Source organism: Pholcus phalangioides, unplaced genomic scaffold (assembly GCF_987345545.1).
Source record: "Pholcus phalangioides strain wild (caught in Gottingen) unplaced genomic scaffold, Ppha-v1.0 ptg000015l_1, whole genome shotgun sequence".
In the NCBI taxonomy this organism is placed as follows: domain Eukaryota; kingdom Metazoa; phylum Arthropoda; class Arachnida; order Araneae; family Pholcidae; genus Pholcus; species Pholcus phalangioides.
The window spans coordinates 13,211,441-13,238,364 of NW_028301608.1; positions in this window are offsets into that span (position 1 = coordinate 13,211,441).

Genomic DNA, 26,924 nt, shown 5'->3' on the forward strand with positions numbered 1-26,924 from the left:
CATTCAATCTTCCTCTATTTTTACTTCTGTTACACAAAATTTAAATTTCTTCATAAACTCTGTACAGGGTGTCCTGTAAGTGCTAACGCGGCCTTTATCTCGTGAACCATTCGTCGTAGAAGTATGGTTTCAATTTAAAAACTGTTCAAAGTGGGTTCAAAAATAAACCTGTAGCAGTTTTGCGAATGAAATACAGGATGTCTCAAAGTGAAAAAAAAAATAAAATTTAATGACCCCCCCCCCCATTCTTTAATTTCCAATAAGAAAGTTTTTCCCTGTCTTTTCAAAGTCCAACGAAATAGATCCTATGTTTTTATCTGCAATATTAGCTTAGATATACGAATTCGAAAATCGGAGGAAATATAGGAAAGAAAAACATAAATGGAGAAACGCAGTGTTTTGTCCGTTCGTTTTTGCTGTTCTTTTCCACCTTTTCTTCGATTTTTGAATTCAAACATCTCAATGAATATTGCACTCAGACACATTGAATTTTTTTTTGGGCTCAGAAGGGACAGGGCAATACATTTCTAATTGGGTTTTCGAGGATGGGGTGTCCGTATAAAAATTTAGATGTTTTATTTTTATTTTGTGGCACTGTATTTTCCCCTCTCGAAACTGGTACAGGATATTTTTAAACGCGTTTTCAGCATTTCTAAAATTGGAATCATACCTCTACTTTGAATGGGTTCATAAGATGAAAGGCCGCAATAACGCTTACAGGACACCCTGTATATTCAATCATTAAACATAAAATCCGTTGTATCATCTGATGCTCCCCATTAAATATACTATAACAACTACTCAATATTCACGCGATAAATTTTTAATAAAAACTTTAATATCAAATTCATATATATTGATAATCATTTAATTAAATTTCTATCCAAGTTTTTTTGTCCCAGAATAATAATTGTTTTTCATAAAAGTGCAAAAGACCTAAAAAATTCCAAATGCATGAAAACAAATATTTAATGTACAAAAAAAATATATATACCTACCCAAAAAATATTCATTACTTAATTTAAATTATAATACCAGAAGGAAAATGATAACAAAAAAAAAATTCCAACATCTACCAGAATGAGTTGCTTCATGTACAGTGATTAACAATTTCGTTCCATCGTATAATATATTATTATTTTTTCCTCATGTGGATGCTGCAATTCATATGAGGTTTCCGAGTTTTCAATATAAATCTCAACTTCACCGCTTTTTCCATTATTATTATTTTTATTGTCATTATTATTATTATTATTATACTGGGGTTTTTTTTTTTTTACTGGAAGGCAGAAAAGCTAGGATTAATTTGTTGTAGGTTGAGCGCAATCTTCCCAAAGAATCGCTAACAGTTATCTTCTCTCTCTCTCTCTCTCTATCTCTATCTCTATCTCTCTATCTTTCTGTACTTTCTTTGTCTTTACTTCTATAATTTTTTTTTTGTGGAAAAGAAGTAAAATGATAAAAGATAAAAAGGAAAGCAATAAGGGAATGATCGACATTTTGTTGCTCGGAAAAGGTCATCGCTAGGGGCCAAAGAAAGTAATAAAACTTCTTCTAGAGGAAAATAAAGAATCGTTCTCTGTAATATATTTCTATACACACAAAAAAAAAGGAGAAAAACACAATTTTTCTACTTCTTCTCGAACCTGTGTATCCAAGAAACGCATGATCTTCAGTAGAGCCCAGCCTCATCATAAAAACGCAGTTTATATGTTTTTTGGAACTATTCAAAAGATTCCGAAGAAAGCAATAAAAGAAAAAATTCGACAATAATAGGAGTATATTTTGAGTTTTATATATGATACAGGTTACGTCGCCTAAATGTTGTACTTACTATCCTATGAGGTTTCCTTGAGGTGAAGGAAGGCCATTTTCGGTGGTCGCATCTCACTTTACGGTGATGAATAACTGCTCGATTTCTCTTTTCTCCACCTTTTTAAGAAAATATCTACTTGGAATGCTTTTAGTCCTCACGAAAAAAAAAAAAAGATGAATATAAATAAGAAATATTGGATTAAACTAGAAATATGTGATCTGAAATTTATTTTATTCGTGCCTTCAATAGCTATAACCGGAGTGTTTTGATCGAGAAAATATCGTGAGAAGGATATTGTGAAACGCATACAAAATTCATGAATTGCACATGATATGATTATGGTCGCTTATATATGACAGGGTATCCATGGGCGTTATCTCAAGAAAACATTTTTAGTAACGAGGGGAAAATATTTTTCGGTTTTCTATAAATTTCTTTAGGAGTATTTTAAATCAAAGCACTTATATAATTTTTGGTCACTGTTGAGCCAATGGAAGGCACTAACTTTTCTAATGAAAATGAAAGATCTCTTATTGGTATTGTAATTATTATAATAAAATATATAATTTTCATTTCATTTTTGATAACTGATTTACTCGAGGAGTTTTATTAATATTCATCCTTCATCAGTTTTGATTATACAATCTATACTAACGTTGTGAAATGTCATTTGAATTGTTCCCCGCATAATCGGATATTGTGTGCTGGAATCGTTGATATCCGATTAAGCGGGGCCGAAAAAGAAATTGCTATAATTCCAAAACTATTTATCATTCTCTTACATGTTAACATCTCGGGTGGGGTATTGAAGTCAGAACTGCCGAGATGTAGACATTCAGAACAAATGCATATAAAGAAACATTTGATGATTCAATTATACTTTGGTATATTTCATGCTTTCTTACATTGTTCATGGTATACGCATGTAAATTTCTTCGTCATGATGTCCAAGTGATAAATTTTAATAGACATTAGTTTGGAGCTCTTAGCGAGAGATCCACGTAAGATGTGAAAATGCAAAACTTGTCACTATGTGTCTCCCTTTATAAAATTAATTAAATAAATTCATATAGTTTGAACTTCATAAATATTTGGGTCAGCGAATATTCCGGTTACTCGACGCTATAAGCCGTTTCTGTTAATGTTATCGTTATCCGAGAGAAACAAAGCTCTCGGAATCGTTTTCCGCGAGTAATAATTGTATCGTTAACTGCCCACAAGAGATTAAAAATGCCACATTCACCTTTCCCGTCCAGCAATAAAAATCAATTAAAAGATATATTCAGTCCAGTATCAAGTTATTATTGCGAAGTGGGCCGCAATTATACCGATGGGGATTTCGCTCAAAAATATATTTTAATTAATTTGAGGTCATTACGCCCATAAAGTCTATGAAAGCATTCTTACGTTATTTTATATTATACGAAGAATTTTTCTATCGGGTTCTAGAAAATTCTTGTTAAACGACACTCCTGAGTATCCATTATTTGATTTTTTTTAATATATATATTCATCGATGAATGCCTCGAAGTTTTCATTATCTGTATCTTAATTAGATACTGGTTGAAAAGAAAGAATCTGTAGTATTCTGTAGTATTAAAAGATCGGGAAAAGAAACGAAATATCTGAATAATTAAACTAGGCTTACAGACTTATGAATTTTAAACTTTTTTTTTTGCATAAAATTTTTCTCTTTTGGGAATTGGTTTGAGATTATTTCATGTTTTCGAAAAATGTTCATGAATATTCGTTTCTTTTCACTAACACTGAGTATCGATCAGCACAACAAAAAACTTGTTAGAACAATGGCTTCACTGATTGGAAAAATCTGCAGGATATCCCGTAAATTTATAAGTAGTTTAACCCTAAATTCATAAAAATGCATGGAAGATATACTATTCATAAACATTCGTCTCTCAGGACGAACATATTATATTGATGATTTTTGTTTTATAGAATACAAGGAGCAATAAAACACACTTTAAATCTGAAAAGTTGTTTATTAATCATTAATTTTCTGAAATGAAAATGACAACAAAAGTTATTCTGAGCAATTGGCACATAATAATAATTCTTTCAGTTACAAGTGTTTACGTATTTTTCGCGGTGTGTGAGACGAATGTTTATGAATCTAGGGTTAATATATCAGGGGAACCAACTTCAGTAGGCCCAAAATAGTATTTTATTATTTTGGGCCTGATGAAGTCAGTTTCCCTGATATATTTTGTCTCATCCAGAAGGTAATTTTCTCTACTCATAAGTAGTTTATTCATAGAATAATCAATTCATAAAAAATGAAAGAATTGATTATACTGCTCAACAATTTTTTTCCCATGTTCCCAAAGACATTTTAAAGATTTTAGGGTATATGGGGGGGGGGGGGGTGCTGCTTATTTTAAAACTGATGTTTCTTTTGCTGAATTGGCTCTAGTTCTTTTAGATGATGCATGCTCCCAACATTCCAATATAGTCTGCACCCGCTAATTTTTGCGTCGAATATTTACTTTAAATTATTTATTTTCCTATTTTATTCAATATATCATTATATTTATTTCATGATTAGGCATTAATTGTCTTTATCTATCGATATTAACTGATTTCGCTTATTATTGATTTACATTACTTCGAATGAGATTTGTATGCTGCTTATATGTATTACCATAGAAATTTAACTTTCACTTTATCTCCAAAACTAGAGCTCATCTGACAAAACCCAATGCCAAATTCCGAATGAGTGCACCAAAATCACCCTAAAATCCCCTGAAAATCTTTGAGAACAACATCAGTGTCGAAGATTTGCAACAATTAATTTTCAAAAATAAATTTTTTCAATTTATGCGGTTAACGAAAAAGTTATTCGCACAATTTTTTTTTATTGCTCATTTTTTGTCGATAAAAAGCGCTGTAGAAAAGCAAATCATTGAAAATATTTGCAAATCAGAGTCTTTTAAAACGCAGGTTGTACGATTAACATACGCTTCATTTCTAAATTTTTCTCATACAGGTACTTGCATGAGATTTTCGTTGTGAGGGTGACATTTGTCCATAAAGAACCAGCAAGTTGTTTTATTTTAGCCACGAATCACTTGCTGAAGTTTTACGAACGTTTCGGACACAAATAAGATTAAAGAAAGGTTCTCTTCCAACCACTCCTACTGAACTTGTGCAGAGGCCTCTATCGACTAAAATTTGAACTAACTTTTTGTCTGCACCAAAAAAAATCCTAGTTCGCGAGAATAACTTTATTTGCAAACCACGTTTGAATATACCAATCCCTTCCTTTTTTATGAGTTTTCAAACTATTAAGAATTAATTTATGGACACCCTGTACATTCACTAACAAATGGACTCGAGCAGTTTTCTGTCATCATCGTACAACTGCTACAAAAAAAAGTAATCACCCATCTAGAATTTTACGTGTTTCGACACAACGAGATTATATTTCTTCTACAAAGGAACCCCCCGATCTGTTCAATGAACATCATCGGCACCACGGCGTAATCAATTTTAATTGCCCTCAGCGACAGAAATAGCGGAACGTCGCGTTACGTGTAGGGCGGAACTTTTGCACTGTCTGCTAATAAGGCTTTAATTAATGAAGAATAATCGATCCTTTATCGATTTTACAGTCGGTGCATTTCCCCATCTCTCCCTCTCTCTCTCTCTCTCTTTCTCTCATTTCATTTAGGGAGAAGAGATCGGAAATATACTCGTTCCAGGACACGAACATATTTCCGATCTTAAGGAATATATATTGATGACTGCGAAAACATGGGAATGTGCATAGTTATAATTCAAAGTATATTCTATGAATGTGACTTGATAAAACAAATATTGAAATCGGTGTGACGTCTTAAACGGATAAAATATGACTAATATCACATCCAAAGAATTTTCTTCTATGTCATTTCTGAGAAGTGGTCTAAAAAGCGTGTTTGACCATATAGAGTGAGCATTCATAAAATTTAGTATTTAGATACATCGCAAAAAAATTGTTTGTAGTGACACCTATATTCTAATAGCAGAAAGAATCATGGTTATATACAGCGGACTTCTCTTTTTCGGAAATAAGTATCTTCACCACATTAACTGGTTGATGGTATACAAATCACTTGTAATATATCACTTGTATAGCGAGATTCACAATATTTCAAATGTATATTATGTACTCATAGAATTAATTATTATTACATATCGGAAAAAGCACTATTTCACACATTCAATTCACAGGGTGCGTATGCAGGGTGGGTACCGCCCCCCAATAATTACACACGGAAAAGTCTGCATTTTTTCACCGAGTTATAATACAAATACAACGCCACAACAGGCAAATTGCCCAACGAGGTGGCTGACTTAAGAACATCATGGATCCCCGAGCCATTTTTTGGAGGCCCTACCTACTACTACTACACCCCCCCGGAACCCCCCCAACGAATCGGTACATGCGGGAATATGCGTGTACGTGTAGTGAAACCTGACGTGAAGTTTTGTTGTTCCTCTGTAATGCTTGTTATGTGTAGTGCTGCCATCTGCCACTAGTTTTTCTAACTATGAGTGAAGTGTTATGATTGAATGCTTTATCGTTGTAGGACTGTTGCTCTCTGCGGCGAGACTTTTTAATGGGGAGATCGGCACGCATTTGCGCCTTGAAGTTGGGAACCACAGAAAACCAACTTCAGCCGACCACCACTGTGGGGTTCGAACCCGGATCCTCGCATCACGAGTCCGGCACTATAACCACTCGACCACCACAGCGGCAACTAGGGTTAGTTTGACCGTGACCTACAATTTATTGCTGATTCCGAACATGGCAGCCTTTTTTTTTTACTCACCGAGATGTTGGTGCGTTAACACATCGCTGTGGGACTCCCTGCTGTAGCAATTTTTACTCAATTACTGGGAGGATTGAAAAAAGTGACAAACCATTATAAAGGAATAAACCACTATACATAATACCGGCAGCAATAAAGAAGTGACAAATCATTGTAAAAGCACATGTATGTCTGCCACCACAGCGGCATAATTCATTAAAGAATGATGGATGCTACATTCGGATCCTGCCAAATTCACCGAATGTGCACCAAACGTATAACTTGGCATTTTTAAGCTGATAAGCAATGCTCTAACCCTGAGAGTAAGCAAGAAAACTAAACCTGTGCAAACCAGTTTTTCCCCTTGATCTTTCCCTAAACAAATTGACTTTGGCAAAACGGTGTAAATTTTGAGGAAGTTTTTTCCAATAGATCTCGTTTGGTTAACGCTTTACAAATCTGGTGATAAATTTGTAAATATAGAGGGGCGAAGGAATGCGTAATAACAAAGGTTAACATCTTTCTACATAAAGAAGAAAAAGTGTCAATCGTGAAAGGAAAATAACTGATCTTGGCTTATAACGAGGTTGAATATTTTTCAGTTCCTTTTAATTAGCGGTAACCCGCTGCATGGGGAAATTTTTTTCACACAATTTTTTTTTTCATTTATCTCAAATTTTTACCACATGTATTTGAATTGTATATGCTATCCTATGCCACTACAAAGTTTTACAAATCTGTAGTACCTAATTTTTTTTTTACAAATTTTCAGAAAAACGCATTAAAAACTCCTTGAGCGCATGATATAATAACATGAGATCAATAGAATTGAGTATAAAATTGAATTAAATTAAATGCATCACAATGGAATTGATTTAGGTATTTGGCGTATAACTCGACCGTAAGAAAACTGACACTTGTCAAAATTTTAAAACGTTATAACTTCCTTAATATTCGTCCGACCCTAAAACGGAAATCACTTTTATTAGTTTTTTCACAATAAATATTTGTAATCATTGGGCGGTCGATAGTATTCAACCTGCATAATATGGTAAATGCGATAAATCAGAAATAATTCATAACAGCGGTTGTTATATATAATCACTGTAGTCGGTGAATTCAATACATTTTCCAGCATTTATCACTTTTACCTAGGGTTGTGCATAATTCCCAAATGGAGTAGGCAATTTTGATAAATATGGGGAAATCATGTTGAAATAACTGATTAAATTTAACCACGTGATTAATCATTTCTGGCGCAATATTCGTTTTTTGCTATAGAAATTGAATTGAAGACCTGGAAGCTGTGAGTGTATGTGTTGTGAACCTAACGTGAAGTTTGTTTCTGTGCAATTCACGTTGTATCGTGATTGTATCGTGGTATGTCTTTCGCTCTGCGTTGCGAGACTTTTTAAAGAGGAAATCGGCTCGCATTCGTGCCTCGAAGTTGGGACCCACAAAAAAAAACAACTTCAGTCGAACACCAGTGTTTGAAACCTCGCGGTGCGACTTCCGTCGCTATAACCCTTTGACCACCACAGCAGCATCATCCTAGACTGAAGTTTATTAAAAAAAACCTGTAAATGTGAATATTATCGTCATTTTCACTAATATGACGTGATGTGGAATTCATAGATAATCACCAGTTAATGTGGTTATTTACGCAACACACATCAACAAAATTTATCAAACTTGCCAAAATTATCGGTAGTTATGCATAATAATCGGCGATTATACATTACCACAGGATATATCCCATTTATCGTGACATATGATGAAGAATCTGCATTCTGAGAAATTGAGAAATTTGATTTAACAAAGGCATTTGAATACAATTTATGATTTGAGAAATCTCTTTATTTAATCGATCCTACAAGGTTTCTTTTCCTTTTCCATGCCTAACTTTCAGCACTTATTAACAATCAGACAAGCCGTGTTGCATTGACGACCATGAGCGTTGAAGCATTAGGAAACATTTTTTTGCAATCAAGTTTCCATAAGGACCATCTTGGAAATTGTATATTGTGCAGCAATACAAGTGGATGCCTTATATACGAACAACTTCAGAACATAAAATTTCTACTTCACGTATTTATATGAATGCGTATTTTTTCATTGTTTATTGTTAGCATGTCATTCTATATATACATTATTTATTTTTCCTATTCATATTTATTCATCCATGTTGAAGAAAACAAGAAGAACGAGAGAGAGAGAGAAAGGCTTGTCGGATTCGAGAACATTCTGTTGCATTCCGCCGCAGGGAACAATCGGTTATCAATCAAACCGAAGTTGAAGGAAACAAATTGACCAACGTGCCACGACAACACCATTATCCATCATCCATTTGTTGCCTCGAGTAGCCCTTTTAGCGATTGTTAAGCCACCATGTCTCTCTCACTCTTTGTAGCTGAATTCCGTGCCTCAATTTTCGCACCTTCTTGTTCGACAAGACATTTTTAAGGATCATCCATCTACACTGGAAAGTCCCCTTGTTTAAGCTCGCTTCTTTTATCCTAATATACCAACAGGAGATTGATTTTTCGAAGCGCCGCCATCAAATTTACTCACCGCGAGGCACTACATTATTATTATAATGCTGTATTTATTTTTGTTTTTCCCCTCCCCTCATGATGTATTAGCTTGTGATTCATCTATGTCATATTGACGCTTGATACCTATCAAATATGAAATAAGGTATCTCGTATAAACAACAGCGAAAAAATTTCAAGTCGAGAGTTTGTAGCGTAAGCAAATTTAATTATTTTGACAAATAAGTCTGAACTTCAATGGAAATTCATAGCTTGACGCATCAATTATGGCGTCATCATAATTTGATAGCCAACCGGAATGGATATAAGAGCTCGTTATAGCGTCATAAAATATTTTTTGATTATCATTGAAAAACTATTAGATCGGTGATATATCTATTAAATGTCAGGATTTTTTTCTTGCTTACAGAATTTGTTTTTCAAGTTATTTCAATGAAAAAAAATGTGTTAAAGATTTAAATTATTGCATTCCTTAGATTCAAATCCAACAACCGAATTCAATATTTTTCTCTTCAATTCCTAGCCCAAAGGGGATTGCCCTTGGCTATGAAGGGAGTTATAGACGAGGTTATGCGTGTTTGTGTAGATGTGAAGTGCTTGTAGTTAATAGAAATGGGGGCAAATCATACGGTCCGGTAAATGCTACCATCAGATTATTAGTCCAGATCTTTGTGTCAGAATCTCAAGCCCTATACCACCATAAGGTCTCAATTAGCCAATTCGATTAAGTGATGCAACTGCTCTTCAGGAGAAAGGGAGATTATTATATCTTTTAGATTCAAATCCAGAATTAAATTTTATCTCCCGGGCCTGGCCCTTTCGGGCCAACTGCGGGCTTACAAACTGTAGCCACGGGGACTACGTATGAAGAGAAAGACAAGGGAGTATGTGTAAATTAAAAGTGCATGTGTATTGGAAAGTTGACAAATTTGGGAAAGATGATAAGGTCATGGTCCTGTTTAAATTAATATTAAATTTAAACGAAATTTTGCAGATAAAACGGCACCTCAACCTTCTTGTATTAGTACTATTACGATTATGTTCCGCTGTGAAGAAGACGGTGATGCGACAAGGTATCTTCGCTATCTGCTCGCACGGGATTGGCTCGTGCGGTCTCGATCCCTGGTTGGCTGGACCTGTAATCGATATAGATTAGTAACAAGAAGGGAAAATTCAGAGACAGAGTTAGTATGTTATTTTTCAAAGTTCAGAAAATGGTAGAAGAGGTCAAAATAAAATAAAAGCACAATTTTTTTTTTTTTCTCACAAATTTTTAAGTTTTTTTGAAGAAGGGTTTTTTTTTTTTATAAAAGAGGAAAGATGGGTGAAAGGAAAAGAAGATAAGTTGAGAAAAATCCGATAAATATGCTGAAATAAAAATAGAGTTAGAGAGCTCCTTATCGTCAGTCTTTAACCAGGATATTTCCGGCTTCGACGAGAAATTTGTTGACAACAGCTCTCTTCTCTTTGCCAGAGTTCAACTTCATTATGTCTTCTAGGCAAGACTTCGCGAACTCGAACATTTCATACGTCGAGTTTAGGCTTATAGCCGACCCAGAGTCAGAGGCGTCCGCTAGGTCGTCTGCGGATGTGGCCGTCGGAGTCTCGGCATCTGGTTCTGCCAGGTCGCTGGGTGGCAGGCTTCTGGGTACGAGCTGCTGCGAAGATTTTCCGAAGTTTTCTCTGAAGTCCGTAGACGTTCCAAGGTCCGTAGAGCGGGACTCTGAAATTTTTTGCCTCGGCTTGGCCTGAATTTTTTCAAAGTTTTCCTGCACCTTTTTTGTCTGTGCACTGGAGTCCTTGAGGCTGGACTCTGGTTTTTTCGGGCTAGCTTGGGCTGTAGAAACGTCAGAGTTTTTCGCCATATCGACCGATTTTTTGCTGTTGAGTCCCGGTAGGCTGGACTTGGCTTTTTTCGTCGCTTTTTGTGGGCGATTTGCACCGTGGGTCGTGGCGGTGCTGGCTTGGCTGGTCTGCGGGCTTGGACGTTTGGTTATCTCATTCCCGTCACTGGCGCATATCGAACCGCGGGCCATGTGAAAATTTTTCCACACACTATTTGGCAGAAAAGTAGATGTCCCGTATTTTTTAGACGATTTCGTCACGGTGACCGATTTGATCATCTCTTTGGGCGACGGAGATTTGCGCTTTTCTGCCGGTCGGTTGGCTTCGGCTTTTAGGGACTCTTCAGCTGCCTTGTACGCGGGGCAGTTACGATAGGACGCCGGGTGATTTTTCCCACAGTTCACACAGGTCGGTGGATCTTGGCCGGTGACATTTCCGCACGGCTGTCCGGGATGTGAGTTTGTGCATTTTATGCACCTGGGGGGGAACGAACAGTCTCTCTCGGTGTGGGTCCATCGCTGGCACCGAATGCACCTTTTCGGCTCTGGGAAGCAGGGCCTTCTTCTGTAAGGGGCGACGCCGACGATGACATGTCTTAAACGGGACAGATTTGCAAACCTAGTGATGTTGTCGTCCCTTGGAACCGTAATTTTCCAGAACGCTATGCGATTTCTTTGACGATTACGCCGTTTTGTTAAAAGCTGGAAAATATTTAGAACTTTGAACCCCATTTTTTCAAGTTCATTTTGTATGTCCGTGGCTCTCGTGTTTGTGTCGAGGCCTCTTAGCACGTAGTTTGCCGTGCTTTTTTCCTCCTTCGTATAGTTGAGGATCTCTATACCTTTTTCTCGGCATATCTGGAGTACGGAGTCATGATCTCTGGAATTCTGTAGTGTAATTCTATAACTGTCTTTTAGTAATTTCACTTCGAACTTTGATTTGCACTTTAGTTCGATAGATGGCGCCAAGTTAAACCAACTACCTTCTATTCGAAGTTCGACGGAGAAAAATTTTCCTTGGCCGTCGTTGTCCTCGGCTCGGTCCAGGATCCCATCGGGGCGCACAGGGCACTGAGGGTCGGTTGGAAGCCTCGATGGTCCAGCTTGGCTTTCCTGGGTTTCCCCGTACTCGCTTTGCGACCTCCGGCATTCTTTCCCGTCCTCCGCTCGTCCCGGCATCCGCTTGGTTCCGACGCAAGCTTCGGTGGTAGGCGGGGCCTTTACATTGCTGCCGTTTTGTGGTTGGCTGCTCTTATGCGATGCTGCGTTATGTGCATTGCTTTGACGAGATTTGTCTTCGTCTCCGGATTTTTCCCGTTTTTTAAGCGGCTTCCTTCCTGCTTGATTCGCCTGAAGTTTCAGGAAATCCAGAAGTTCCAGAGTGTCAGCGTGACCTATCTGGGCTTTCACAGTGGCAAGACCGCATCTGTGCACGTCAAAAAGTTCGCTGAAGGTGATCCAGTGGATCTCGTCTGGATCAATCGGTCCATTTCCCGTGGGTTTCATTTTGCTATATTCCAAGACTTTTCGTAGGACCGCATCACCTTTACACGTCTGTTGGAGATTTGCATGTCTTTTCATTCTCGGGAAGGCTGAGAATTTCCGCTCTGTGAACCTGAGAAGTTCTTTGGCGGCTTTGGCTCGAGCTTTGACCTCGGCTTCTGGGTCCTCGGATAACTGGACGACATCAGACCATCTCCAGTTTTGTGGGTCCATTACTATGTCATGGAAGAAGCAGCGAATTTTGATTTTATTAGACATTATTATTTAGTTTATTTTAAGACAGTTTACAATTAATCGAGTATTAACATTTAAAACAGTTAGGGCTCCGACTGAGTACGGGCCGTTGATGATAAGTTAGGCTATCATTTCAGGAGCAAAAATTTATGCGTCCGTCCCCTACGGTGACCGGGGATGTGTTTTTTTAGATTCAAATCGCGTATTGGAAATGTATTGAACTATATATGAGTTAACTATATAGCGGTTGGTAGAAATGGGTTTTAGTTACCATTTTAAAGATTTGTATTTTATTAAATATTAAAATTATAGTACAAATTTGCATGAAATATCTTGAAATTTTATTCAAAACTAGGAATTAGAATTTCACTTTATTGTTTCAATAATTGTCGACAGGTAACGCTAGACAGGAATGGCGTATCAGGAATGTATAAAAAATGCGCTGTAGACGTAACTAGAATCAGAACCAACCGAGACCTGTCCATGTTGACTCAAAAATGTTGTAAATAACAATTCACGCTGGCATGTGGAATTGTTCCATCTGTTTCTGCGAATTTCGTTTGTGTTGACCGCAATGGAGATCAAATAGCTAAGCAGTTCTAGGACAATTAAAATTAATAAAAACATTTTCTTTTATTTATTTTTTTGTACGTGTTAAATTAGAAGACACCCGTATTTCATGTGTTTGCTTATCTGGTTACCATACGTTCGTTATTGAGTGTAATGACGATTTTTTACACGTTCACTGATTTTGGGATCACCTGGTATAAAAATTTATGGAGAGTACAGCATTCACGATGATGCGGCAGGTGTAGAGTGGTCATAGTGACGGACTCGCTTTTGGTTACAGTGAACTCGGAGGCAGCGGAAAGAATAGAATACAGAAAAAAAATAGCGGGAGAAAAAAAAAAAAAAAAGAGTTCGTAAAATAGAGCGGAATTTAGCATTCTCTGCTGTTCGGACAAAGAACCAGTTCGTAAAAAAGAGCGAGTTCGTAAATTGGAATTCCGTAAAATCGAGTGTGGACTGCATACGTTACTGCTAAAGCCCGAAGTTGGCAACTTTGTGAACTGGTTGGCACAGTTGATCCGACCAATGTCCGAATTTCGGGCTTTCGTGACCCCAAAATGACGATTCCTATATATCCTTATGTATGGATCACTAAGATATCGATATTCAGATTCTTTTGAATGTTAGACTTGCCATAGCTAACCATTATAATTATGGTTATCTAGGTCTAATTATAATTACCATAATTATCACAAAATATACGCCAACGTGTTGATGACCTCGAATCATAGGGATCGAAGTATATGGGTCGGCCAAAGCCCGAGTTTCGAACATTGGCCGTTTCAACTGGGCCAGTCAGCCCGAAGTTGGCCAGTTCTGGCTTTGGTAATTTAATTGGGAAAATTTATTCCATCTAAGTTATATGGGAACTTTCTGACATATTGGTTTTTCAAAATTATTAATAGTTATGTAGAGCCTCAATATTCTCATTTCCATTAATACACGGTATTTTGCACATTGGCTCTCCTACCGGGCACCCACTGGTCGCGTGAAAGAGAATCTCAGTACATTCTATGCTAAAACACGAGATGTTCAAGTGACCGGGCGTCCCCTTCGGAGCGCTAGCAGGGGCCATGTATGGGAGAACACCAGATCAACTCCAGCTTTCACACGAGATACATCACGTCATCTTTCTCTCAATCTAATGTAGAAATGTATCTGTAAATATCTTTAATAACCTCATAATTAAATATTATGTATCTTAAATTATATCTCATCAGTACGGTGTCAGATGCACTACCGTCACTTCAGCACTGGTAACCGCAGCCGATTGAACGCAAACAATAATGTCATCTGTATCGTCACTAATATCGACTCAGAGACACTACATGTGATTGCCGATATGTTCGTAAATCCACCTGAAACGGGGAAATTCTAGGTTCTTTCGGACTGGCTAATACAGGACTTTGCCAAAACTGAGTCGGCAAAAATCAAGAAGTTGCTGACAGAAATTTCTACGGAAAATGCGTCACCTCTCCGGGGATCTCGACTAACCGATGATTTCTTACAAGACATTGTGTCTGCAACGTCGTCCCAACCAAATCCAAATTGTCCCCCCTTAATATCGAGTGATGGACTGGAGACTGGATAAACTCGCAGAACTGGCTGACAAAATCGCGAAAATAAGCCAAAATGCATCCGTTTGTGCTGTTTCTCCACCGCCGTATCCTAGTGGAGAATTTGCGTGCACAAATCCCAATGCTCGCCAAAAAAGTGGATGAACTTGTCTCCCAACAACGTGGACGTTCACCACAACATCACGGGCGAAACAACTTCTTCAAAAGGCGTTCCGGTTCCAGAAACAGGAAAAATTCATCCGCATTGTACTACTATCATCATCGTTTCGGTAAAATGATCGGCGCTGCATTACACCGTGCAACTTCAGCACACCAAAAAACGAAGCAGCCCGTCATAGCTGGTACTGCGAGCTCAGAGACCAGCAGGTTGTCCATCCATGATCTTGAAACGGGAATAAAATGCATCGTTGACACGGGCAATGAAATAACGTAGTTCCATCGTCAGCGACTGCTTCCAGCACTCCATGCCGGCAAGGATTCTCTATTCCCCTGCATACTCCTCTAAGGGGGTCAGCGTAGCCTCATAGTTAGGGACTAGTACCAGTCTATGATGCTTCACCCGAGTGGCGTGGTGGTAAAATGCTCGTCCATCACCGTGTAGGTTGCCAACAGGTCCCAGGTTCGATACGGGAAAGAATATAGATAACAAGATATTTTCCTTTTGATGAGCTTAAGGCGACCACCGATAGATGGCGCTTTCATTTCCATACCAGCTAATTAACGGCAGTAAATTGCAATATAGCGTTATCGCTGGAGCTGCCGTGTAGTGAAGTCAATATGCTTTGACCCAGCTCTCTTAATTTTGCTATGGGGCAGGAAGCAGCGCTCTTTGCTCACTTTTGTTGGTAAGGAGGGGGAATTAAAATTAGCCAAAATTCACTGCTTACGTTAGACTTTAATGGTCCTTTACTACAGAATGAGTTGTGCCGTAAGTGGAGAATGCAACCTAACAGTCAGAGAGTATCTAAGCATTGTGTATGAATTTTTTAGTGCTGCCATCTATACAACCATCTGCTGCACACTGTTGAATTTATTTGTGGTTGTGGTTTTTTTGGCCAAATCGGAAGTACTTTGAATTTTTATTGACTCCTGGATCACCTGGTATAGCAAAACAAACGTAAATATGTTTTCTTTTTGAAATTTAAAACTAATAAAGATCTATGGAGAGCACAGCATTTACGATGATATTTCATTGTAAGGATTCAATATGACCGTCTTATTTCTTGTAAGAATGTACCTCATGTTTACAAGAATAATAGAGTTGATATACTACTCCAGAGAGAGAGAGAGGAGCACATAAAAATGTATCCTATAAATAGGAATATAGTTATATGTATAGTAGAAATATATATATGTAATATCGCAGGAAGAGATGAAGAAAAAAACAGACATATATTTCTTTGAGATCCGTCTTATTCCATGTCTTGAAAAGAAAATTTCGTTATCTTTTGAATCGAAAAATAGAGATTGACATACGAGAGAGATTTTGATTGGATTGAGATTGGACGAGGAACTTTATTTAATATTATTATTATTTTTGAGATATTTATGTCCCCATCATTTACGAGCAACAGGATATTACTCGCAGATATTCCAAAAATGAAAGTACGATGAATTCGCTGTTTTTCCTTATTGTGAATCCTGAAATAAGAATACATTTATAGATATAGCAAATCGTATCTGTACTCTATACTTGTATCTATATGTTGATAGTTCATCATTTCTTCAGCTGTGGTATAATGTAAAGACAAAATACAGTTTTCCCCATAAATTCGTAAATATATTAAAAATTCGTAAAAATTGAAGGAATTGGAAAATTTGAATGCGGCTGGGGAAAAAATTATTCTCACGAAAGTGTATTTTTTCGTTATAGAAAAAATTGTTTGTTCACGTTTTTATCGATACAGAGCGCTACAGGATTTTTCGGCAGAAGTGATTGCGCCTGAACCTTTCTTCAATCTCTTCTGTGTTTGAAACGTTCGCGAAAATAAATCCCATGATTCGTGGCTGAGGAACAACTTAACCAATAGTGCTTGATCCACCAATGTCAAATCACAATGAAAATTTTATGCAAGCGCCAGTTACAGCAAGATTCATAAACGAGCTATTAATCGTACACCCTGCATTTTATGTAACTCATTCGCATATTTCCAGTGATTTGCTTTCTTGAAGCGCCGTCTATCATTGAAAATGTCACTTAAATTTTTATTCTGTAGCAAAAATCCTCCCCTTCCAGGGAACAACTTTTCGCAAACTGTATTCCAATATACAGGGTGGATAATATGGACCGCCCAATAATTACACACGTGATTCCTTGTGAAAAACTAATATAGAAATGTATTTTCCATTTTATGGTCGGACAAATATTATGGGAGTTATAACGTTTTGAAGTTTTGTAACATGTCAGTCTTCTATTGGTCAATTACACGCCAAACCCCCAACGCAAAAAAAAAAAAAAAAAATTGCCCATCCAATGGGTTGCCGCTAATTAAAAATGATCTTCCGTTAGAAGCCAAGTTCAGTTATTTTTGTTCACGATTGTTGCTTTTACCACTTCACCCAGAGTGAAGTTAACCTTCTTATTACGTGTTACCTTCACCCCACTATATTGACAAATTCATCACCAGATATGTAAAGTGTTAGCCAAACAAGATCTATTGACTAAATTCTTTTCCCCCAAAATAAGCACTTTTTCGTCAAAATGGTGTAATTTTCTTCCCTTCACTGTTGAGTCAAACTTTTTATAACTTCATAATTATTGGTCACATCAAAAAACTGAAAACACTTTTCCATGTTAGTTTTTTTTTTTTTCAAAGGAATTACGTGCGTAATTATTGGGCTGTCGATCGTGTCCATCCTATACAGGGTGATTCCGAAAAGATGGGAAAGACACACACACACACACACATTAAGAGGTAAACACAAATACAAACAATTCTCATCAAAGAATGTATGGGCCAACATGAAACGCAAACGCAGCGCGTTTCCGAACGGCCGCTCCGCAAATGTTAAAACAGCATTCCTGTTGACAGTTTTCGGAAGAAGAAGAACAACATGCATACAAATGTAACCTGGGGAGGAAGAAGAAATCGTATGCAAATCTGCGTCGCAGTGAATAAAGGTGTAGACGCCAGCCCTGTGTGAAGTTATTCCATAGTGCAACCGTTCTAACAGTTGTAACCTATGGGATAATGGCGCACTTTAGTAACACTGAAAAAGCAGACATGCATTTCGGTATGGGCGCGGTAGCCCAGGTCGATAAGATACTCGCCTAAAGTACCAAAGGATGTTTAGAGGTGTCGCGAGTTCGATACCCTGTTCATCCTTGTCAGAAAACATTCCTGACAAAGGGGCACAACAGAAATGGCGCCATGACCGCAGAAAAAATTGCTACAGCAGGACCAACGCGCACCAACCTCTCGATGAGTATAAAAAACAAGCCTGCCGTTCGGAATCAGTAATAAATTGTAGATCCCGGTCTAATTAGCACTCGTGTGCAGAGAATGACCGTAGTGCGACAAAAATGATCATTTCAGTATAAAACTATTTGCCGTGTTTTCCCAGGTTACATTTGCATGCATGTGTTCTTTTCCTCCTGATAAATTCCAACAGGAATGTCATTTTAAAGTTTGCGGAGCGGCTGTTTCGAAACACGCTAGCGTTTTTGTGTTTCATGTTAGGCCATGCATTTTTTTGTGACAATTGTTTGTATTGGTGTGTACTATCACCTCTTAAAGTTCTTTTCATCTTTTCTGAATCACTCTGTATACTAATTCCAAAAATTTTCATGAACTATTTACAAATTTATCGGACACCTTGTGTATTACGAACGCAATGGCAATTTTTTCCTCATCCATTTGATAAAAAATATAAACTTAGTAAATGAAACGTAATCAAAAGCGCAGTTATAACGACATCGAAGATTTTACCAAAATTTGACGTTATAACCGAAGTGTCGTTTCAACCAAAGTTAGCATTTTCAAGACCTACAAATAATAGTATTCGTAGCACCTGTTTCCAAAATATAAAACCAGATGCAATCAAATGGTAGTCATTTTGTGAATGAAGTTGTTATTATATTTTGATTAGGATGGCAATATTTAATCGAAAAAAAATATGGGAAAGGGGAGTCGCAAACGCAGGGCATCACCGATCCCTGTCAACTCAATAGTGAGTGAAATTGCTAATTATTGCTTATAAACAACCTTCGACGAGAAATGCAATATTGCAGCAAGTCTACAATGATTGAAAATGTATTTCACGGGGGGGGGGGGGGAATTTATCTTGGTAAATGAGACTAATATTCATATTTATAATCAAGGATTATTACAGCTGTTACAATATTTTTTCCGCTCGTGAAACCTTTTAAAAATGAATTATTTCTGTTGAACAGAACCATAGAACTCTCTCTCTCTCTCGCAACATCCGCTGAGAAATTCGAATTCATAAATCGCAGAATAGTTAGGAAAACCCGGCATAAAAAAACGAAGAAAAGAAGCGTTGTTCGGTAGTTAGTGCTGTTATTTCCCAACTTTCTTCCAATTTTTGAATTCAAATATCTCAGCGAATATTGCACTTAGACATGTGGAAGTTTTTAGCCTCAGGAGCGACAGGACACCAACTTTCTAATTGGTTTTTTTTTATTACAGTTTATATACAAATACAAATACAAATACAACGCCACAACAGGCAAAATGCCCAACGAGGTGGCTGATAAAAAGATGCCCATAAAAATATGGATGTCATATGTTTCAAAAATACAGCAACCCCATTAAAAATGCAATTAACACAAATTATAAACAATATATACACATGATAAAATATTATACAATGCCCATAAAGAATACTTATGGTTGTCTTATTCTAAGAATGGATAGCTTCTCGATTTACCCCAACATGTTTATCGTATTTCTTTTTAAACGTGTCAATTGTGTTACAATTTACTACCTCCGGGGGTAAGCTATTCCATTTATTAACAACCCTATTGGAGAAAAATTCCCTGCGACACCATAACCTTGCATTGTCCCTCACCAATCGATACTGGTGTCCCCTTGTAAAAGCAGTCGATTGGCGGTGTACTAAAAGTTCATGGTCCATCCTATCCATCCCATTGAAAATTTTGAACACTTCGATCATATCTCCTCGACACCTGCGTTCATCCAATGTAAACATATTCAAAAAATGAAGTCTTTCTTCATAACTCAAGCCCTGTGTGCCAATAAGGACACGCGTAGCTCTTCTCTGCACCCCTTCAACCAAGTCTATGTCCCTCTGTAGGTATGGTCTCCAAAACCTTACCGCATACTCCAGTCCAGGACGAACTAAGCCTCGAAAAAGCGGAAGAATGACTTTAGGAGAACGCGAAGAGACCTTTTTGAAAATGAGGCCAAGCATTCTATTCGCTTTTTTGACAACCGCTGAACAATGTTCAGAAAACTTAAGTCGCTCGTCAATGAGAATTCCCAAATCGGTGACTCTAGTTGCATCCGGGATAGTGACACCATTCAAGTCGTAAGAGAACCGTGGGTTGTTCGAACCAAAATGAGCGACCATGCACTTATCAACGGTAAACGACATGCTCCATTCATTTGCCCATGCTGCAATCTTGTTTAAGTTGGTCTGGAGCAACTCCCTATCGCTTTCATTTCCGATTACCCCCATTAGCTTCACATCATCTGCGAATTTGCTAGTAATTCCATCGATACCCTGATCGAGTTTGTCGATAAAAAGTGAAAAAAGAATGGGGCCAAGGACACTTCCCTGAGGAACTCCACTTGTCCAACCAGAGAATTCCCCGTTCACCATAACTCGTTGCGACCTATCTCTTAACCACGATTCTATCCAATTCAGCAAGTTGCCCCCTATTCCAATCTCGTGTAAACGCTTCAAGAGTTTGCCATGTTGGACCCGATCGAATGCCTTCTGGAAATCAAGGTAAACAACGTCGACATTTTTGCTCTTACCCAAAGCCTTAGTCACGTAATCATAGAAGCAAAGGAGGTTAGTTACACATGACTTCCCCTTCCTGAACCCATGCTGATTATCCGACAATACATTATTCTCGTCTATCCACTTCACAAACTGCCTTTTGATGATAATTTCCAAAATTTTCGAGAGGGAGCTCGTCAAACTCACTGGACGATAATTAGACACCACTTCTCTACTACCCTTCTTAAATATCGGAACAACGTTAGCCAGTTTCCATTCTCTCGGGACGATACCCTCAGCAACACTACTCCTGAATATCTGTGCGACTGGCCCCAACAATTCATTAGCACCTTCCCTGAGAACCCTGGGATAGATATCATCTGGTCCAGGTGCTTTGCTTGCACATACATTTCTTAGAAGATTTAGGACCTCCACGTCTTCCACTTGAATATCGTTGAGCGTTTTATTACCCCATGCAACACCCGTACATCGAATATCATTATCTCCATTAAAAACAGACGCGAAAAAGTCATTGAAAGCACTACACATGCCTACATTGCTCTCTACCTTAGAGCCTCCTATCGAGAGGGGGGCCAACTGTCCCCTTACATCCATTATTGACGTATCGAAAAAATGATTTTGGGTCAGAGCCAATGTTATCTGCCAACCTAGATTCAACTTCCTTTTTACTATCCCTTATCGCTTTCTTCAACAGTCTTCTTTTATCAGTAAACAATGATAGGTCACCACGTCCACTTTTATACTCTCTGAATGCTCTTTTCTTTTCAAGATAAAGGTTCCGCACGCTATCCGTGAACCATAGAAGGTGTGATGTACAAACACGCTTTTTTCGAACAAAGGGTATGACGTCGTGCAAAACAGAGGACAGCTTCGTACTAAATTCTTCCCATTGACTTACCACACCTACTGATTCCAACCGGTCTTTGAAAACTTCCGCTAACCTTCTTCTCAAAACATCAAAGTTAGTTCTCCGAAAACAAGGAACCAGTCTTTTGTTATCAACCAAGTCCGTAGTTTGTCCGTATCAACCAAGTTTGTCCGTATAAAAAGTCACTTTTTGTGTTTTAATACACAACCCCTTTTTTACATAACCCCTTACAACATGGGTGATGTATCTGAGTACTACACGTTGTTTGGATACATTTTCTAAGTGGAAATATACATGTAGGATCAACGGTTCGCCAGTAAAATGCGTTAAGAGGGGATTATGAAATCACCCTGTATAAATAATGATGGAAGGAAGGAGAAACGTGTAGATTAAAATTATTTACCGACGCTCAGTTATAAAATGTCAACTTCTGTATAATTTATGCGTCAATTATGTTACAAAGGCAGTTCACACGTAACCGTATGCTTTTTAAGAATTATTTTTACGTGGAAAAGAGTGGCAGAAATTTGAATTATTGAAATCTCGGTGATATCATTTTAAAATGTCACAGAATACGTTATTTTTATGTGCGAAGTTATGCCACTTTGATAGCGATTCGAACAAAAATTGAAATGTGGAAGACTAACAAACCTACCACGGCGCCGCTCAGACGTTTCCAATTTAAGTTATACATGGTGAATCCGACCTATTCGGCCAAACAAAAGGGGGTGACAGATGAGCCCAAGTGGATCATGAAACCCCTCACCAACCCTGTCCTATCTCGAACCGTTTTCGAGTTATGGTGGATAATCGAATATGGGAAAAAATGAATCAAGTCTCAAAAACTCCGAATTAGTGAAGTTCCTGAGAGACCTACACTCAAACTAAGCACACATTTGGAAAGCACAGAAAAATCCTATAAAGTCACACTAATTTTATTGAAATATCTGGATCTGATGGCGAGCTACCGGTGCTGAAAGATTTTCGAAGTTCAAAATCGAATTGTGGCCAAAATTTTGAATTCACCCTTCATTTACCAAAAAATTTTCCATTCCACCAGCTTTCGAAAGAGCCGAGAATAAACCAAATCGGTCATCTAGTTAAGGAGAAATTTCGTCGTTTGTTTGCAATACATCACTGAAATCTGAGTTCGTGTAAGCAATTTCAGAAGGTTTTGGCGAGAATTCGATTTTTCACTGCACCGATTTCTCAGAGCTTGTAGCTCGCCATTAAATACGGATATCCTGTAGATGGAGATACTGTCACCTTATAGGATTTTTGTGCAAAATCAAATTGTCGCTAAAATGTGTAACCGTCAATTCCGAATTACGCTGATTTTGGTGATGTATTGCAAACAAAATATGAATTTTTTCTTAACCAGAAAACCGATATGGTTTATTGTAAGCTCTTTCGGTAGCTAGTGGAATGGGACAAGTTTTTAGCAAATTTGGGTGATTTTAGCTGGAAGTTCGGTAACTTCTGTTCCGTTTGCAGAGTTGGCGATTAAAAATTTTGGCGACAATTTGATTTTGAAATTTGCCAATCTCTTTTAGTGCCATTTTAAACCAGATATTTCGATAAAATTGGTTTGTGATCTCTTATAGCATTTTTCCTACTCTTTCCAAATGTGTGCTTTCTTTGCATATAGGTCTTTCTGAAACTTCAAAAATTCTCGTTTTTTCAGACTTGACGCATTTTCTTTTTTTTTTTTCCTAATCGATTATCCACCATGACTCGAAAACGGTTTAAGATAGGATAAGGTTGGAGGGATGTTACACACATGATCCACTTTGGCTGGTCTATCAGCCCCTTTCATTTGGGAGAATAGGTCGGATTCACCCTGTACAGTAGTATAACGGCCGTATTCACCGACAGAGTTTAAACTGTAATCGCAAGGTGAAAGAATTGAAGACCGAAACAGATTGGTTAAATTCAGGATTTTAACTAATCCATGTCGTATTTCAATTCTTTAACCAGCGATTGTAGTTTCAAGTTTGTCGGTGAATACGGCCATAAGTAGAATGTCAGTAGGTGTAATCTCCGTATAGAGATTTACCTTATTTATCAAACGACCCATGTATATATACCAACGATCCGATATTTACGTACTTGAAGACATGCGAACAAATTACGTTGGTTATAAATACAATTTACCGATTTCCTAAAATGTAATCATCAAAATCTTCTGAGTAAGTTTTTGTATGCAGTGGAAAATATATATGAATTTTAGTAATGATTGATTTCAATTTGATTTCGTACAAATTTTAGCGAATCAAAGCAATGATTAGACACAAAATGCATGAGGTGAACTTATATGTTAAAAGTGATGTTCAATAAGAAAGTTACTGATTATATGAAGCTTGTCCGTACAAATTTACTCATTAGTAACCTAATGAAATTCCTCATGCCCATATCGTAAGAACACACACATATTGATGAACAATTATCAACTTTGAAAATTCGGCATCATTCTCGTTCGCCAATTTGCATATTCATTTGATGTATTCAATCGCTATTCAGTGAGACTGAATACACGAGTCAAGACCAATCTAACCGTACAACGAAGGGACTGGTATGTAAGAGAGAAACAATATATTCACGCCGCTATTTAAAATGTTTATAATTAACTTGTTTTGGGAACCGAAACTGAATGCAATATTAATGAAACGCTTTCAACGACTGCATATCGGCAATCGAGCTCTGAATTCTTTGTGCATTCATATTTATATCATTTCCGCAATCTTAAAGGATGAAACAGCTCTAGTTTCTAGTCACAAGTGTTTCACTAATACCTCGGCCAATCGCGCGAAAATGGGAATAAGAAATGAACGCAAGGATGAATGTACAGATATCACAGACACTGCTTCAAGATGTCATTTTCATGAGATTTAGAACTTTTCTGAAAAGGTCGTGTTTAAAAGTCTTATGTACTTGTTTTTCGTGCAAGAGTCACCATAGCCATTCAACTTCATTCAGACCTTCGAAAATATACTCTAAAAGTACATGAAAATTTGAACAAGTATTGTCATGCAACGCATTTTGAATCCACGTGGATAAACAGGGTGCATATGTAACAGGGCGTATGACGTTTTACAGGTGAACCGTTGGTCCTACGCCGAGATTACACTATAAAAGTTTGATAAAATCTCTTTTATAAAACTTTAAAAATCCAACCAATAAATCTCATCATTTGTGTAAATGCAACCATAATCTTATTTGTTGAATTTTTCAAATTTTAAAAAAATTTTTATAGTGTAATCTCGGCCCTAGAGGCATATTCCGTTTAGAAAAAGTAAAGTATTAAGTGCTAAAAATGCGGGTAAAACGGTTTTCGCGCATTCCTTAAAACTGTTTTTTCCCCCAACTTTCATCTGCTTTTCGAATTCGAGACTATTTCGGTGAATATTGCACTTAGAAACGTGGGATTTTTGTACTTGGCATCAGGAAAGACAGGATCTATCTAATTGGCAAAATCCAACCAATAAAAATAGATAGACAAATCTATCTAATTGGATTTTTTGGCACACGGGATCGGTATAAATAGTAATTTTTTATTTTTAATAACTGTACATCCCCTTTGCAACGTGAATAACATCTGAATAGTACACGTTTTATTTGGATACTTTTTCTAATTGGAAGTATGAGTCTAGGATCAACAGTTCACCAGTAAAAAGTGGGTAAGGGGAATGGAATCACCCTGTGTATAACATTCTTATATAACTAAAGTTGTTTTTAGTTTCGTTTAAAATTCCAAATACAGTTGTTTAAAACGAGACCGATTTCTGAATCTCCAAGCAAACTATGCTGAAGCAAATAAAAATCTATTCTCGTCTATGACTGAGGATATACATGAATAGAATTTCTAGATTTGAATATTATTCGGAACTAAATTAAATTTTTCCCCCGTCTCCCACTTCCTCCCGAAATAATATTGATGATTTCATCTGGAATCAAAGGAACTAATAAATGTCGAACTCGGTAGAAATCTCAGCTGAAATATCTGAATAGCAATAGTCATCAAACGAATAGCACATGTTTGAGTTTTCTGTTTTCCAGGAAAAAAAAGTTATTTCATTTGACTAAATGGGACCTCAGATTCACACGTGATGCGGCCCGAGATGGCAAAACTTGATTTCGTAATAATCCAAGTGGCACATTTACAGATAACTTAAGTTACCAACGGCATATTTAAAGATCACTAAATGACCCGCGACACTGTTTCACATCACTTGAGCGTCCCGCGTCACATTCACAGACTACTTGAGTAGCCCGGGGTGCAGACTGAAATCACTTAAGTGGTCCATAAAGCATTTAAAGATAACTTAAGTGATCCACAGTGCAGTTTCACATCTTTCAAGTGCCCCGCACTACATTCGCAGATCTCTTAAGCAACCCACGTCATTATTCCAAACACATTTACCGATCACTCAAGTGACTCGCGGAATATTTACTGAATAATTCTTTCAATCCAAGTTTATTTTATGTTGAAACAAAGCAAAATCCATTCCAATCTATTACTGATGATACATGAATAGAATTTCTAGAGATTTGAATATTATTCGGAATTAAATCAAATTTCTCGCCCCCCACTCCCCAAATAATATTAATCATTTCATCTGAGACACAAAGAAACCAATAAATATCGACTCCCCTGGAATTCTCAGCGGGAAATATCTGAACGACAATAGTTATCAAACGAATAACACATGTTTGAGTTTCCAGTTTTCCAGAAGTTTATTTCATGAGTACAAAATCACAAACGACGTTCCGTGGAAATGGTGAATCTTTAGAAGGGGGGAGGTGAGGGGGTTGAACTGGGAATTCTCGATGCTGCCAAATCGTAGTAGCTACATAAATGAGTAGTTTTAATTAGATCGCTTTTAAACGAACTCAACGAACCGTTGTGAAGTTAACACGTTTCTGTGATTAAGTTAATCTGATGGGATTTATTTGTGAGCGTCTCTATCGACCGAACGGAACCCCCCCCCCCCCACACCGCTCTTAAAAGAGGCACTCAAAATAGCGCGCGGAAAACACGCAAAATTAAATCATCCGAAATCCCTGCGAATTATATTCACTTAACTTATGTTTCCCTTACACGCCGTTTTGTCGCATCGGATTCTTAAGGATTAAAATAACCGAACCAATCTTTCTAATCTCTTGCCGTTTTCTTTCAAGATTTTTCAATGAATGTATCTAT